General features: G+C 42.8%; 1 protein-coding gene across 1 annotated transcript in view; it reads right to left on the bottom strand.

Moving 5' to 3' along the window:
* WIPF1 (WAS/WASL interacting protein family member 1) overlaps positions 1-10,479 on the bottom strand; it is a 108,271-nt gene extending 97,792 nt beyond the window's left edge. Inside the window, exon 1 of the mRNA XM_069470677.1 lies at positions 10,340-10,479. The gene's annotated coding sequence lies outside the window, so the exon portion shown is untranslated. The remainder of the gene's footprint in view (positions 1-10,339) is intronic.
* Between the last annotated feature and the right edge of the window lie 3,933 nt (positions 10,480-14,412).

Raw genomic sequence — 14,412 nt, 5'->3', positions numbered from 1 at the left:
ATCTAGTCTCACCTCCCAGAAAAACAAGCAGGGGCAACGAGGGCAGGCGCTTTCAATAACAGACCAGGTTTAAATTCCTATCTGCTATGATTCACTTTTTCCTCTTTATGTAATTCCACGTAATTTATAACCAATGCTTTCAAAGAACCTTTGTCTTTCGACTTTTGGATTCAAGAGGGAAGCACAGTTAGCTTTGCAGGCTTAAAATCCCTTTAAAATTTCCCAACTTTGTACTTGGTAAGTTTCTGTTTTTCCCATTAAAACATTTATATTTCCTGAGACAATTTCTTAAATAATATACTTTTAGAAGAGGAAAATTGGGATTGAAAGATCTACATTTACTTCATTATAAATAGAAATCAAGGGTTTTGTTTCATTTCAATACAGAACAATTAAGCTCTGTGAGTTTAGCTATAGTTTTTCTTTTCCAGTTCTAGAAGACAAATCATATGCACAATAAATTAAGGAAAAGAGAGGGCATGAAAAATTGAAATGAATGAAATTTTTTTAAAGGTAGAAACAGTGACAAGTGCTCCCTAAAGAAATCATTTGAAATAAAACAGGAAAAAGAGATTAGAAAGTTTATACTTGTAAAATGAATTATGCTGGCAAGGATATGGGGAAACAGACATTTTCAAATAGTGTCAGTGAGACTGTGAATTACTACAACTTTTGGAAAGTGATACCACTTTGGGGATCCTGACAGACAGAAATAAAAGCTTCTGTGAGTTGGCATGCTTGAACACACACACACACACACACACACACACGCACACACAGAGGGATCTTCCAAGAAGAACCATTGTAGTAGAAGAAAACTTGAAACAATATGAATGGTTAAATAAATTATGGAATATTAAGCAGCCATGGCATAAATGAGTGTTTTAATCTGGAGAGAATGTCTGTGATGCTTTATTGTATTAAAAAAAATAGTAGCATAATATGTACAATTTAATTCTATTTTTAATAAAAATGGTATACATACTTATACATAGTTATGTAAGCAAGGAGAAATTTGAGGAAATGCTAATATTGATCACCTCAAGGAGTTAAAAGTTGAGGAAGACAGTAAAAAAATTATTAACTTTCCTTTATATACTTCTATCTTTTTTGTCACCTTTAATAGAAATTCATAATGTTTTTGTAGTCTGAACAAATTGAAAACTATAATATAATTTTTAAAAAGTGATGGAGTAACATTTTCAGCAAAAACAAAGAAGCAGAGACTATGAATTACAAATGCTGAGCACTGGGCCTGGTGATTAACAAAACCACTTCCAAATTTTCAGAGACAACATGTTGTTTTTGTTTGTTTGGTTTCTCTGTGTAGGAAGGGGAAGAGTTGGAGAGGGGCTGGGCATGGAGGGGTGGGAAAGAGATGTTACCTCATTTCCTTTTGGTTTTTTGCTTTTATTAATTGACACATAATAATAGTACATATTTACACAGTATAGTGTGGTATTTCGGTACCTGTATCCATTAACCAACCTTTGGCTATCACCCCCCACACTGCCCTTCCCAGCCTCTAGTGACCGCTATTCTTCTCTCTGCTTTCATGAGATCAACGTTTTTAGCTTGAGTATGAGTAACAACATGTGGTATTCATCCTTTTGTGCCTGGCTTAACACAATGTCCAAGTTCATCCATGTTGCTGCAAATGACAGAATTTCATTCTTTTTATGGCTAAATAGTATTCCATTGTGTATACACACTATATTTTCTTTATTCATTCATCTGTTGATGGGCACTTAGGTTGTTTCCATATCTTGGCTATTTACAACATGTTTTATTATAGCAAAGTAGAGATGATATATATATATATGAATTCTGTACAGAAAGGAATTTTATGGTTAAAATAATACCATAACAAACTGAGATTTTTTTTTTTTCCCTCTTCTACTTCTCTCATCTCCTTATCAGAAAGAGAAGGTTAAGAGGAGGGATTATGTCTAAATGAGGTTCTAACTCTGAAATCTTATAAAATATTCAAAGTCAGCCCTAATTTTAGCAAGAGTTTAATTTTTAGATTTTTCTCAAAATGTGAGGCTTAAAAAAAAAAAAAAGTGTACCTGAGTACAGCAGCTCACGCCTGTACTTCCAGCACTTTGGGAGGCCAAGGCAGGAGGATTGCTTGAGGCCAGTTCAAGACCAGCCTGGGCAACATAGTGAGATCCTGTCTCTACAAAAAATTAAAAAATTAGCTGAGTGTGGGGGATGCATACCTGCAGTCCCAGCTACTTGGGAGGCTGAGGTGGGAGGCCCAAGAGTTCCAGCCTGGGCAACAGAGTGAGACACTGTCTCTATAAAAAACAAAAATAAACAACAAAAAAAACCCTGCCAGTGGTAAAACCAGCGAAAAGAACAGTGTGAAATTTTACTCACAAAATCTGAGATTATTTATACTGACATTCTGGGTTCTTTCTTAAACCATGCATGACAATCAAATTCTGGGTCTAATGGAGAAGAATAGTTCTTGCTTAAAATAAACTGCTTTACTATACTTTAAAAAGGTTTTTAAAAGAACGTCAACCACTTTGCCTTTTTCTAGGCCCTCAAAAATCTAATTAGAAATTTCAGTACCATCTGAAAACTTGTCTTAGTGTCCCTCAGCCTGTCTTCTGAAACCTGGGAAAGAAAACTGGCTCAGCCTTTTTTTCTCCCCCGACACCCTCCTCTTTCTCCATCACTGTGGTCCTTCCTGGAAGCCCCACCCCCAGCATTCCTAGTGGTGCACATATATGTGCTGCTATGAGACACGGGCCTGTTAAGGGCAGTCCATTTGTTTGCTCACATATCTCAGGGCTGATCTGACTATCTCCATTATTTAACTATCCATCCTCATAACACAAGACTATTGTGGTTAAGACACTGATCTCACTGTTTACATTCTTAGAAAATAAATAGCTAGAGTACATGTTTTCTCAAGATCATCTTCAAGGTCTGAAGGTTCTCTACTTTCAGAATCTATTCTGCAGCAGGGATGAGGAGGGGAGTCTCTGGGTTTCCTGAATCTTACCTGACAGCACATTCAACAGTTCAACAGTGCATCCCTCCAAGAAATGGTCAGATTTCTCTCTTGCGCCCCTCTAGGCCTAAATTCTCCAGTCAATGTACACAATCTCTCACATGCGTCTATAAAAACTCCTTGGGAGACTACAGAAACAGGCTGCGGTGACACACAAGTGGCTAAAAAGCAAGAAATTCAACCAACTGCCGATGTGGTCTGCATAGTGCCGGCTAGATGACTACAGTTATTCTGCAACTGAATTGGTTGGTTGCTTGGGCGTCATTAGCAGGAGCTACAGGTGACTGATGGTCACGGAACTAGCAGTGTAAACGCTAATGGGAGACTGTGGACAATCTACAGTGGACCTGTTAAATATATCTCTATAGCAGAATGCTATGCAGCTGTTAAAAATAATATGGTAGCAGTATGTCCAAGAAATGCTAAAAAGTAAAGCAAGCAAAATGCAAACAGTACCTGTGTAACCCAATCTCAAACATGTGAGGAGATGGGGTGGGTGGAGGAGGGAGAACAGGAGGAATGTAACAAAATTGTGTTTAGCTGTTATAATAAGGTGTACACACTATACCTTATCTCATTTAAAGTGATCAGGTATTGCTTATGAGAGAATACATGTAAATAAATATAAACATATGTAGATATATATTTAAAGGGAGCATGGATTGCCTATGTAAGAAAAATTAAAAATATATAAAACAAACATTTACGTTAAGTTGTAATTGGTACCACTGGCCCAGAAAACTATTTGGTTCTAAATTTTCCATTTTAATGACCATTTCCTTCCTGCTGCAAACACGCCTTACTTTGGGGAACTCTTTATCCCCCTAAGACAAAGGACTCTGTGGCCATCTAGGGGAAGCTAGTATCTTTCATTATGCTTGGGTTGTGCATCTCTTCTCAGCCAAAGCACAGGGTGCAACACCCATGGGCACAGAGTACCAACTTTAATTTATGCGGAAGTGAACCAGATACAGGTATTAGACCAGGAAATGTCACTTCTTAGGTTCTACAATAATAATTCTCATCTTCCTCACAAGAACACAAAATCTTATTCCTTTATTATCAGAATCATTGTTATTTTTCAATTTGGAAGATACAAAAGAGCTGATTATGTATATGAATTTTAAAATGTCACTATCTGTCTATCTATCTTAATCCATGGTAAATGACCACTCTTACGATGAAATTTGTTTCCTAGCATCTTCAGAAACCAAATATTCTTCTGCAAAACAAAGTTGGCCTTCGTGAAAAAAATCACTCACCTCATGTCTTACCAAGTGGCAGAAATAAACCACCATTTAACAAATATTAACTGACAACCTACTATGTAAGAATCTACTATTTTGAGGGAGTACAAAAATGATTTTCTTTTTATAAGGAGTGATTGCCTTGAAAGAGCTTATACTCTAATAAGGGAGAAGGGACACATACAAGTGACTGCAATACAGGATAGAGTGGAATTCAAGCCACAGGCAAGGCCCGAACCAACAGCAAGGGAAACTGACTAAAGAGATAGGAGTCACCGAAAGGAGGAGAGAGAGCACTTTGACTCTTCAGAAGAATTCTCTTACAAGGTGAACCATGTCTATCAAAGCTATTAATACTAAACTAATGAAATCTGTAGGTAATTGGGTCTGTTTATTTTAACTACATCCTTCATTAACTGAGTATTAGCAAAATCTGTAATGTTGACTTCTCAACAAGTATTTGTGGCCAATCTGAATATTCTATAGGATCCAACATACAAATGAAGACAAGGGGCCATGTGGAGGGGAGGAATGGCAGTGCAAAGGCACTGCGACAGAAGTGGAAAAGCACGGTTTAGCTGGAGCCAGTACATGGAACGTAGTGTATGATAAGGCTGATGGGGAAATTAAAGGGTAAAACTGCAGTGTTCGGAATTAGACTGCTCCAGGTTTGAATACTAGCTCTGTCACTAGCTGTGTGACCTTGAGCAAGTTACCTAACTTCTCCCAGCCTCAGGTTCCACATATGTTAATAGAACCAACCTCACGGGGTTGGGTGAATATTAAATGATTCACTTAAATGGCACATAGTAAGTGGCAATGTTAAAGAAAGAAAGGAAGGAAAAGAGTGAGGGAGAATGGAAGGAAGAAAGGAAAGAAGGAGAGATTTTTAAAAGCTTGGGCCAGGCCGGGCGCGGTGGCTCACGCCTGTAATCCTAGCACTCTGGGAGGCCGAGGCGGGTGGATCGCTCAAGGTCAGGAGTTCGAGACCAGCCTGAGCAAGAGCGAGACCCCGTCTCTACTAAAAAAAAATAGAAAGAAATTATATGGACAACTAAAAATATATATAGAAAAATTAGCCGGGCATAGTGGCGCATGCCTATAGTCCCAGCTACTCGGGAGGCTGAGGCAGTAGGATCACTTAAGCCCAGGAGTCTGAGGTTGCTGTGAGCTAAGCTGACGCCACGGCACTCACTCTAGCCTGGGCAACAAAGTGAGACTGTCTCAGAAAAAAAAAAAAAAAAAAAAAGCTTGGGCCAGACCATAGCAAGCTTTGAAAAATTTCATGTACTTAAATTAACATAATTGAGAGATAAAAGCAAATTAAAAGAAGAAATTGAGTTATACTGGAAAGATGGCTCATTAGAAGAGAAAAAATATATAGTCATAGTAAACAATGCTAAAGTGTTACATAGCAACATACTCTTACAATGTGAACCATGTTTATCAAAGCTAACAAAAATTGTAGCTAATTGTATCTCCTATTTATTTTAGCTACATTCTTCTTTTATTGAATGTTAGCAAAGTCTATTATTATTGAATTCTCAAGTATCTGTGATCACTCTGCAGACTCCGTAATGCTGAACGTATTTCCCAGGACTCAAAGTTCCCTCACCCTTGGCCAAAGAAGCAGCAGTGGTACCCTAACCTCATGGGCTGGGGTGCTATACCTGTGACCAAAGCACCTGGGGCAGGTGGTCTAATCCAGGGATCACCTCCACAATGATCATGGCCACTGTGTGACCCCCACAACATGTTAACTTGGTATTTCCTGTGTCAAAGGGCCAGGAAAGTGATACAGCTTGTCTTTGCTTCCCCATCCTTTATCTGTCCTAATAACCTCAGCAGAGTAGGTTTTATTATATAAGCAGACACTGCAGGCTGGAAGCCCCTCAATACTAAGATTCTTCTCAGTGAGATGTCTCCTTTTCAGGGCTGTTAGAATACACGAGATGACTGGTGTGAAACAGTCAATAAATGACAGACAGCCAAGGGATTATTATATATTAATTTACAGAGGCCCGGCATGGCAGCTCACACCTGTAATCCTAGCACTTTGGGAAGCCAAGGTGGGAGGATCACTTGAGGCCAGGAGTTTGAGATCAGCCAGGGCAATACAGTGAAATCCCACTTCTACAAAAGATAAGAAAAATTAGCTGGGCGTGGTGGTGCACGCCTGTAGTCCCAGTTACTTGGGAGGCTGAGGCAGGAGGATCACTTGAGCTCAGGAGTTTGAGGTTACAGTGAGCTATAATGATGCTACTGCACTCTAGCCTGGGCAACAGAGTGAGACCCTAGCTCAAGAAAAAAAATTATATAAAAAACAGTTCCTTGGGAGGCCAAGATGGGATGTTCACTTGAGGCCAGGAATTCAAAACCAGCCTAAGCAAGAGTGAGACCTCATCTCTACAAAAATAGAAAAATTAGCTGAGTGTGGTAGCACAAGCCTGTAGTCCCAGCTACTTGGGAGGCTGAGGCAGGAGGACTGCTTGGGCCCAGGAGTTTGAGTTTGCAGTGAGCTATGATGAGGCCACTACAGTCTAGTTCAGGAGACAGAGAGAGAACATGTCTCAAAAAAAAAAAAAAAAAAGGCAATGCCTATGTTTAGGCTCATTTTGTATTTACATATGAAGAGAGGAATACCAACAGCGTTTTGTGCAGACTAACACTAATAATGCTAATTATAATAACCCACAAATACCAAGCAGCAGCACAGTCCCAGATTTTCTGCTAAGTGAGCCACATATATGACCTCGCCTGACCCTTACAACAACTCTTTGAGGCAGGGCTTGTTATTCATTTTAAAGGTAAAGAAATAAAAACTTGGAAGAGACAGTGTCGAGCCTGGAAGCAAGATCTGCCTGACTTGCTGGCCCACTTGCTTACCCAGTGGGAAACTGCACTCGGCAGCATGTCAGTATCACCTGGTGGGGGGCTTTCAAAAAATAGATTCCCGGGCCTCCCCCTAGACTTACAGAATCAAGCCTCTATAAGCTTCTAGTCATACCCGTGGCTAAGGACCAGCATCCTTCAATACTTCACTTAATACAAGTGTGTTAAGCAGAATAGGGTTACTCAACCAACTGAAGATATTCTGCGGGCTTTGGTGAGCCCAGACTTTTTACCATTCAAAACTATACGAGAGACAGTTAAATTATTTTGACCTGACCATAATACAGCATGAGGAATAACTGACAAATGTCAGGGCTGGGCAATACAACCAGGCTAAGTGAGGAAGTACTCTTTGGTCACAGGGAGATGAAACCTGAACTGTTCCTCAATTGGAGCAGTGACGGTAGAACACAACGTGAATGTGCCTATTCATCTTCCCATGCCAGACCCATGGTAAACACTTAGAAATGGACAAATGAATGAAAGACTGTCTTCCTCCAGCTGAAAGAAACTTCACTCTCTGCTAAATTCCCTGTATTTGCTGTACCTTTTTCACCTTATTCACCACATTCTGCCTTGCATTCCTGCTGTTTGAAACCATGTCTCATCTCTACCAGAAGGTAAGCATTCAGGGGCAAACTTCTCTTTCTAAGCTATGTCTCCCTTTCTACCCCTAGCACAGAGCCTGGCCAGGACCTTTAGCAGGGACCCACCATGCTCAGTGAGCATTTGGCTTGATTCCAACTGAGACCTGAATCAATATGTGGGTCCTGGCTAGTCACAAGGCGTAAATAAGCCTACCACACCTTTGAGAAACATGGCATAACTGTGGATTGCTGAGAAACGGCAGCAGAGAGACCTCAGTGTGGAAATCATCAGAAATTCAGTAGACCACATGGAAAGGAAGGCTTCAGGAAGACCACAGCTCTGGGAGGTAGAATCCCAAATCTCTGATGCTTAAAAATGGAAGGGTTATAGCAACAAATAAAAGGCACTTTTGTTGCATTTTATTCTCCTGGTGTATGTTGTGGAAACCACGTATGTTTCTAAAATTACAACCATACTTAAGAACACCTTGAAATACCAAAGACAGTGACAGAGATACAGTAATGAATACCACAAACAGAGGTTCATGCCTAGCTAGAGCACCTGAGATAGTACATTTCAAAGGTAAGGGCATACCACCCTCTCTTCACCACCTGCTTTTCTGATCATTATCACTTTTGAGTCTTGGTGCTATGCAGTGCATGGTGTCTGGGTGGCCCTGTGTCACACTGCTCTTTGCTTCATACCCCATTATCTCACTTGATCCTCACACCCTGTAATGGATGAAGAACAAAGGTTATCAACCCCATTTCTTGGATGAGATAAGTGAAGCTCAAGTTGTGTGACATGCCTAAGGGCACCAGAAAGTGGTTGAACACACAGTAGACACTTAATTTGTGAAATGGTCAAATAAAAGAAAGCATGAATCCCTCCAGCTGGAAATATTCTCATTCTCTCTAAATGTCCCAGAATTTGATCTTACCTTGCTTACAAACCTCTTTGTTCTACAACACACAACCTAAAAGAGTTTTATGTGTTTTCAGGGAGCCAAAATGATGGCAGGGAGCCAAACTTATGGAGGAGTTGGGTAGGTCCCAGGGAAGAAGATGATGTTATTTAACTGTTTTAGTAACATCTGCACACTTCCATTCATAGGCAAGGGGCTGGGGATTTGTAGAATATAACATCCCCAGGTCCCTGAGGAACTCAACCTTGTGGGGACAGGCAGGCAAACAGCAGCAGCAGAAGGCAGTGTTGTGAGCACCGTAAAGCGGGATTAAGATGCAGAGTGCTGATAGCTTATATGGGGTTTTCTCAGCTCGAGAAATTAAAAGGTAATTTACAAACTGAAATAGAAAATTTCTTGGGGTTGTTTTGTCCATTACAGAAATAGGCATTTTTGAGGATGAAGAAAATCTACCAACGACTCAAAATGAAGCTACACTATTGTTTTCAAATTGCTTTGGGAAACTGGCAAAAGAAAACCCACCCAGGGTGGAATCTGTTCACCGGCTCTGCGGCTGCATCGCCTGGAGTCTGAAGCGACACGCAGCCAGGGATGGGGCAGTGGGACGGAGGCGTCCAGTGAAGACCTAGGGGCCAGAACCGACACTCGCTTTCCAGAAAAAGTGACCAAGTCCGCTTAGGCACTGCTGACAACTTGAGAGGCTTCCCGGAGAACTCAGGTAAGCCCAGGAGCCCGCGTCCCAGGAAGGAATATTCCGTTGGGATTAAGCAGGACCAGAAGACCTAGACAGGCTCGGTTCCTCACACAGACGCATCCTTTGTTAATCTCAGAGTTCAAAGTCTAACCAACCACCAGTTAAGGATTTGGATCACTCGTACTGGGTCAGCTGGTTTCCCTTACAGTCGCAGCTTTCTTCAACAGTTCTTTCTTTAAAAGAAAAGTATGTTAACAGAAAAAGTAGGGGACGCGAGACTGAAGTGAAGCTGTCGGGGAGTTCGGGGAGGCCCCCCAACCCCACCCTGGCGAAAAGCACGGACTGGAACTGGAAGTGTCTCTAAGGTCAACGCAGATATCTAACGCCTGCGTCTACGCGGACCATCGAGCGAGCAGACCCTCTAGGAGCATCGGGAAGGAGGCTACTTTGGGAAGCCGAGTTGCGGGAGGGGCACGATTCCCACAGCGAGGCAGGCGAGGCGGTGCCAGAGCGTGGAACTGGCCCCAGGGGATGCCCGAAAGTCCCCCTCCGCCCGAGCTGGGGGTGTAGACACGGCCCCAGGGCACCGCCGCGAAGCCCCTGCTCTGGCGACTGCGGCGGGAGCGGGGCCCGAGCCCCACGGGGCGGCCCCGGGTGGCGGAGCCCGGTGGCGCGCCCAGCCCAGGACGGGGAGCCCCGGCCGACGCGACCCCTTCCTCCCCGGGCCACCGGCCGGCCGGGCAGGACGCGCGGGCCGCGGGACCGGGAATCGCGCCCCTCCCGAGGCCGCGCGCCCGCGCCCACCGCTCGCAGGAGAAGCCGCCTCGACGTCCCCGGCTGCCCCACCCGCGTCGCCCGTGCCAAGCGGCACTTCCGAGCCGGGTCGTCGAATCCAGTCCCTCCTGGCGTCCCCCGAGACCCCGGAACCCAGATCGCACCCGAGGCGGCGGCGGTGACGCGTCCCTTACCGCACAGCGGCTCCGGGCGGCTCCACGGCCCCGCGGCGCGCGGGGCATTTTTTCTGGGAAACTTCTCCCTGGGTCCGAAGGGCTGAGCCGGGCGGGCAGGAAAAGCGCTCAGCGCCGGGAGGCTGCGACCATCCGGGAACTTAGCCGAGATGTAAACCCTCCCCCTCGGCTCCTCGTCCCCTCCCTGCGGCCCCGCCACATGTGGACGCGCCGCGAGGCCGCCGCCGGCCCTGTGCCCTTCCCTCGGCTGCCGCGCCCTCCCCGCGGGTCGCAGGCTCCGCGCCCACAGCCCCCGGCCTGTGGCGGGGATGGGAAGGGTGGGAGGCTGGAGTTCGCGTTCTCCTCCGTCCCCCTCCCCTGCGCAGCGAGGGGACGAGGCCAGGGGGCCCAGGACCAGCGTTGGCAGAGGAGCGGGAACTGGAAGGGGTGTCTAACCAAAGGCCTTTCCCCCCAAGACTTGCGTCCTCTCCAGCTTCTCGCGGCTGCCGGAGAGTCCCCCCTCCCTCACCCGGAGGGACCGCCTTGTCCCATGGCTTTCCTCTCCTCAAAAAACGAGGGTCCAGCTTTGAGAGACCTTAAATTCAAATTCATTCTAAAAATGGATTTAAAATTATAGTGGAACCCACAGAGGCCCAAGGTCCACATGGATCTGATTCCGCGCCTGTGTGGGGACAACGTGCCGCTCTCCCCATGGAAAGATGCCAGTTCTCCCCACCAATCGGTTGGGATTGAGTGGTTTTGCTGCTAGTAGGAGTGGATTTATCATCAGCCACCACATCCTTAAATACAGTAGGCTCAACAGCAAACATTTGGAAAAAAGTGCGGTTCTGCTCCATTGCCAGAGCTAACTCGTTACACTGGGAGGCTCTGACCAGCTCTGAGAGCCTCCACCTCTATGCCCCAAAGAGAAGTTAACACTTGCTAAGACAATGTTAAGACGAGACAGATATTAGAAAGTGTGCATTTGAAAAGAACAACAAAATGCTATAGTCTGTATAACCATTGAATCATATTGTTAAAATATGAAGGCTGTGTATCCCTTTGGATAAAAGCAGAAAAGGTGAGAATAGATGCACTTCAGGATTGTTGTACTAGGTTGAGGAGCTTCAGGCTTCCTCTGCTCTTACACCATTGCCACGTGCACACTTGTATCTTGACATGCTTTTAACAGGTACAATCACCCTTCTGGGAAAGACTTTCAGTAACACGGGTAAACTCTTCCCACTGGCAAATTTTTGCACCTAACTGTACCCATCTTTTCAAGGTCCATTATATATTTGCCTTTTTTTAAAACCATTTCTATGGTAATATGCACATGTATGTTTTATATAAAATGAAGACACGTGATTTCATATGTAAATATATTACTCCAGACTTGAAAACATACAAATAGCACTTACCACAGTGTAGCAAAGTAGTTAAGCCCAGGCACTGCCTCATTTCCTTAATAGTTCTCTTAGCCTCAATTTTTGCTTCAGTACAATAGTAATAACAGTATTTCCTACCTCATATGATTGTTGTAAGGATTAAATGGGATAGTCTCTCTAAAGATGAGTAGAGTAGTGGCACACAAGTAGAACAGGAATCTTTACTTATCTTTGATTCCTCAGTGTGCAACAGAACTCCTAGTGCCTTGTAGGAAATATTTGTTGGGATAAGGACTCTCTTGAGTTTATGTCTGTCAGGGATCTTTGGGAATTTTAGCATGAATATATGCAAAAGAAAATTAGGAAGGTAAAATACATTTCCCTTCATTTCATCATTGGAGGCAAAAAATAAATGATGTTGTGAATTGTCCACTGTTTTAAATCACTCATGAGGCCGGTGATCAGTTGCCTAGAATACGCCTGGTTCTCTCCCTTCAAACTCCAACATTTCTCTCAATAAGGTCAAAATCTGAATGGCTTTTTATCAATGGTAATTTTCTGGTTTCAGTTAAGTTTCCTAAGGTTATACAAAATGTGAACATTTGGGGAAGCTGGGCGAAGCATATATGGAAACATTTTTACTATTTTTGCAAGTTAATTGTAAGTCTGAAATTATTTAAGATGAAAAGTTTAAAAAAGTAAAGATAAAAGCCTAAAACTCTACAACAGATACCTTGTTCCCCTGAGTGATGCCAAATTATAGCTTAAAATGAAGATACTGAAGTTAGTAGCAGGCAAAGGTATTATACTAAACGATTGCAGTCATGTATGCTTTGATATGAATGGGTTAATAAGAAAAAATGGTGTCTTAAATGCTGCTTGAAGACAAAGCTAGGCCAGAAATGTTATAATGATCTTGGGAAAGAGGGAGAAGGGAGGAAGATAGAAGAATGTTCAGACTGGCAAAACTAAGACAAATTTACCGGGGCATAATGTTATTAAATACATATATTTGTTTACCCTTTCATACCTACCATTTGGGGACTCACCTGATCTCTAAAACTAGCTCAATGGTGCCTTAGAACTTCTCCTCTTATAATAATTTCTTGTTTATTGTGATTGCTTGTCCCCACAGTAGACAGTAGCCCCAATTTGAGGGGGAGGCAAAGGGACTTACCTGCCTAATTCACCACAGTCTTTCCAGAACCTGCGCATTCTTAGTATTCTTTATCACTTGGTAAATGAATGCAAAGCATTAGGTTAGGTTCATTTACATACAGTACCTCATGGAATTCTCACAGCAACTTTGTGAAATAGATATTCGTCCCCTTTTACAGATGACAAAACTGTGACTCAGAGAGCTTAGGTAACCTTCCCAAGATAACTCAGCTTATTACCTTCAGAATCCAGGTTATTTTTGATGCTAACATGCTTGTTCTGACCACTATGTCATTATTGTCTCTTGTATTTACTTCCTATGTCTATTCTGCCTTTGAGTTTTTGCTGGCGTGAATGACCTGAATTGACCAGAATCCATATTCCTTGGCACTACATAGCAAAAGAAGAAAATACCGTATTTGTCTTCGTAAAAAGAATTGTTGGGGTTCAGGTAGACCTGGTCAAAGGTCTGTGCTAGCTTGGGTTCTCTCTTCTGAATTACTGTGGGGAGGAACTGGGGCACTATGTGGGACAAGAGCACCGTGCTAGGCCAGGGGGTGCTGTCGGGAATCAGGGTGTGGGGGAGGAAGGAGTCTGCCGGCTGCTTTGCAACTAATGGATGCTCAGCATATATCTGAAAGACACATCCAGAACAGAAAGGGCCCAAGCTCCTGAGAGCTGAATATTTTACTTATATATACCACACCTTACTCCAAAAAAGAATTAAGACAGTGAGAATTAAACATGATAGAATCTAAACCTTCATCTGGGATAGCAAATTTAGTAAATATTTTCACTTTATCATTTTCTTTCCTTACTAAAAACATGTTTGCATTCTAAACAATTCAAATATTCCATAAGCAGGGCAGGCACCATGGCTCATGCCTGTAAACCTAGCACTTTGGGAGGCCGAGGTGAGAGGATCACTTGAGGCCAGGAGTTCAAGATCAGCCTGAGCAACATAGCAAGACCCTGTTTCTACAAAAAATTTAAAAATTAGCTGGGCATATAGTACCCACCTGTAGTCCCAGCTACTCAGGAGACTGAGGTGGGATCACTTGTGCCCAGAAGTTGGAGGTTGCAGTGAGCTATGATGATGCCAGTGAGCTCTAGCCCAAGTGACAGAAGAAGACTCTGTCTCAAAAAAAAAAAAAATAAATAAATAAATAAATTTCCATAATCATAAAATGCATAAAATATAGAAAGTGAAAGTCTCGTATAATCTCATTCTCTAGAGATAAACACTATTAATTTATATTCTTCCCCATGTCTTTTTTTCTATATATCCTTATTTTTTTAATCAACAAATATTTATCAAAAGCTAGATGAATGGGATCATACATCTTCCTCTATAATTTTGTTTTCCCACTAAATAATTGATCATATTCATTTCCTGTTACAGTGTAACAAAATACCATAAATTTAGCTGCTCAAAACAACATGCATTTGTTATTGCATGGTTCTGTAGAAGTCTGGACATAGTGTGATTGGTTTCTCTGTTCAAGACATCACAGGCCAGGCTGAGTTCTTGTGTGGAGGTGCTGGGGA

The sequence above is a fragment of the Eulemur rufifrons genome, chromosome 1, assembly GCF_041146395.1.
Source record: "Eulemur rufifrons isolate Redbay chromosome 1, OSU_ERuf_1, whole genome shotgun sequence".
Classification (NCBI taxonomy): Eukaryota; Metazoa; Chordata; class Mammalia; order Primates; family Lemuridae; genus Eulemur; species Eulemur rufifrons.
Note: the sequence above shows the minus strand (reverse complement) of the source record. Positions and strands in the feature narration are given on the sequence as shown.